Below are 3,675 nucleotides of genomic sequence, written 5' to 3'. Positions count from 1 at the left end.
GATGGACCGCTTACATGCATCAGGATGTGTGACACTATCACGGTTAACTTAGTAGATGCTTCTTGCTGAGGTTCTGCATACATTGAATGGGCTTATGTGCATATCCTAAGCTCTGTTTGCAATATAGGAGCCAAAACCCTGAATTCAGTGGGATTTGCAACTAACTTATATGACAATAACAGTAGTAGTAGGTGAGCAACTCGTCACAGCAAGGTTATGAGATTAAAAGCTTCTTGACCAAGTATATATTCCTTCAAATCCCTACCTGAACTGCCATTCCTTAATACAAGGGGCAATTTATTCCTGATGTTATGAGAGTGACAAGCCAAGATGCCCTACAATTCCCATACAGTGATAAAAGGAATGTGTAAGATTGATATGGGGGGCCCTGGAAGGTTATAGGAACAAGGAATACTTCAACCGGCACAAGAACTGCCTGGATGTTAATTGTTCTGAAATGAAAGAAAAAAAAATTCCATGCTTTGATGGTGATACAATTGTGTGTAATTCAAGAGTCGAGTTTCTCAGACTTCTCTGGAGCCTCACTTCTATATCCCAGGAATTAAAGTTTCCGAAAACCTTAAAATGTTAGCAGATTCTCTACATTTTCCTTTTTATTGATTGATGTCTTTCGACATAATAATTGCTCAACTTGAACACTAACATCTGACTTTTGGCTGGCAAAGTATAATTATGGGCGTGAAACAAAAAGACATACTGATATTTCCAAAGCGATCCTGGCTTTGCAATCCTGAAATGATCTCCACTTTTGACATGACCCTGGCTTTATTGAACCAATATAGGCAAACCTTTAATGTCAGCAACCCATCCCCGGAGCAGAAGAGGCCATTCTCACTTTTTCTTTCTGTCTGTTATGCAACTAAGACTGGAGCTTGTAGAGATCTATATCCCTAATCTCAATATATGTTTTGATATGTAATAGAGATAAATCTAAATTCTTGAGCCATTTCTTTTAATCAGCGAGGAAAACTGTTGGTTCCGCCTAATTTAAGTAAATAATGGAATAATTTTTTTGTATCTCGAAAAGATGTCACTTTTTGAGTAAATTTATGTAAATGAGTCACATTTATTACGAATATGAATGATACTTTACAATATTCAGTTTAATAATAGATATATATATCTTTTAATCGGGTTTGAATCTCTTTTCCCCGCTCATAAAAAACCTACTCTCATTGCAAAGAAAAGGCAAACAATTTAGCTTGGTACGAGTATGATGACTTTATGCCATTTAAATTGTTCAATATGTGTTTTGCTTCCTTGATCCATTGAATTAATGGAACCGATCAAGAAAACAGTATTTAATTGATCATTTTGATCCATTATTTCAACTTTATCATATATATTTCCTCCCTTACAAATCAAGAAAAGAAAGTGTTTTAGTTCATTTAATTACCCCAAAAATTGTTTATTCCCTTCCCACACCTCATCTGCATTAATTCAGGATTAATGTTAAAGTACTTTTCTAAAGAAACACAGGTGTTAGTATAAGAGAAGTCCATGTAAATTAATGGATGGTGATTTGTCACACTGAGAAAGTAGATTTCACAATTATAATATAAAAGCAAACATTGTGCTCCTCTCATAGTTCAGTGCCTATATTATTCTCTCATTTTTTTCAAGGAGGCAATCTATTCTTAAACCCTTTATCCTCTACTTTACTGCAGAAACTCTGATTGAACTGATTCGAACAACCTGCAGCTTGAAGAACCCTTCACAAAACCTGCCATAAGACTAGGACAAAGGTGGGGTTGGGGGAAAAAAGGGGAAGTGATTGAATTGCTTTTATGTGTTTGTTTTATGTTTCATTGGTATGAAATGGTTTTAGGGTCTTTAGCTTTCTTGGGGAAGAAGACAATACAAAAGTGGGAATGTATCTTTTCATTTTTAGACAATACTAAAAACATATTCTGTAGACACGTCATTTTGAACGCGATTTGCGTTGAAAGTTTACTATTGAAACACGCTTTAGGCTAAAAAGGTTCTTAGTGGTCAGACAAGATCTCTAATAAATCTTTTAATGATTATATTATTGAAGAGAATCCTATGAATACACGATATTTTAAATATAATTTTTTAAAATAAATAAGAAATAAAAACGCTTCTTATCAATCAAGTCATATCTTTCTTTTCTGTTTTATCATGATCAGAGAATCTGAAAATGATAATAATAAAGAGATAATATAAACATTTTAATAACAATAATTTGAAAGAACTATTATTTAGTTTAAATTTTCAGGTCCGACCCCTCATAAATGATATTGCTGTAATTAAGTCGAAATTCAAGGATTCTCATTTCTTATCTAGTCACATACTTTGTCGTGCTAAAATCTTAAGAAAATAAGTATCTCTGAAAATTTTAAGAGTATTTGAAGAAGTTTATTAGGCAAGAATTATGGTAATCCTACTTGTCTATCTACGCATATTTTCTTGCTTCCCAGCAGATAATTAACCTGTTTAAAGTTCACAGATATAGCTGTATGCATATCAAAACTACCCTAATGATTTGTACAAACACTGCTAAGATGATTTCCTCTTTCTCCTATAGGCTACAGTTAGAAAGGATATGATTACCACTTCCCATCAGCCTATGACTCTATCTACACATACTGTCATTGCTTGCAAGCTAAAATGCTACAAGTTTAAGCAACATGCGAATGACAGGATGCATACAAGAAAGATACAAACAATAAGAGAAAGTTGAGATAAGGAAATTGATTGGGAATCGAATGAACTCCTTAAGAATCACCAATATTCAACAAAAAGTATGAACTAATTGAAAGAAGTTGACTGCACTGCTCTCTTAGTTACAGGCTTATAGTGTTTAATGAGAAAGAAACGATAGAGGTTGATTTGTTCAAGTTCTGCCTAACAATGGAGCAGCATCTGTGAGGGAAAATGAAAATTTATGCAATAATTTTGATGCTGGAAGATTAAAAGCATCAAATTGGCACCCTCAAAGTCTTATTTCTTAGTCCTTTCGTACCATTGCTTTGATCCTTGATTTAGTGCTATGGCAGCATTTTTTCCAAGTAATTCACCACAATAATGGAACATTTGGTTTTTGAAAAGAAAAAAAAAGATAACCCCCCGCCCCCCACCCCTTCCCCTCCTTTTTTGAAGGTACATGTCTGATTGCTGTTGACAGAAAATTATGTAAAAAAGTCTAAGCTACCAATTGAGAGTGTATTGTCAATGTTCCATGGATGCTGCATATCATGTGCCTTCAGCAGAGAATAAGAAGCCACTAGCCTTATTCACTGCAGAACTGAAATGCCCCACTCTTTTTGCTAGTGCTAAGAATTGAACAAAGGTACAACCTTAACGCAATGGACATTGGTTGAAAATGTGCTATAATGACTGTAAAGAAATATCCCTGTTAAAGTCTATAAACTGCAACTGCTAATCGGCATCTTGCGAGTACAATCTGATAGGTCATTCCTTTTTGAATGCCTATGATACTAGGGAAAAATTGGGATGTCTTAAAAAAAATACCACCATAGAACTAGTGTAGAAGAATGATAGACTCATCAGATTGATAGAAAGAAAGAGGACAAATACAATGGCTTCTCTGGCATCCAACTACAAAGCTTGCTTTCGAAGTAATGTCATGAATAATGAGGGTGCAAGTAAAGGTGAAAACAGAAGAAAAAT

The sequence above is a fragment of the Theobroma cacao genome, chromosome 7 (genome assembly GCF_053813885.1).
Source record: "Theobroma cacao isolate CCN51 chromosome 7, ASM5381388v1, whole genome shotgun sequence".
In the NCBI taxonomy this organism is placed as follows: Eukaryota; Viridiplantae; Streptophyta; class Magnoliopsida; order Malvales; family Malvaceae; genus Theobroma; species Theobroma cacao.
The sequence above is the reverse complement of the archived record's forward strand: the minus strand, read 5'-3'. Positions refer to the sequence as shown.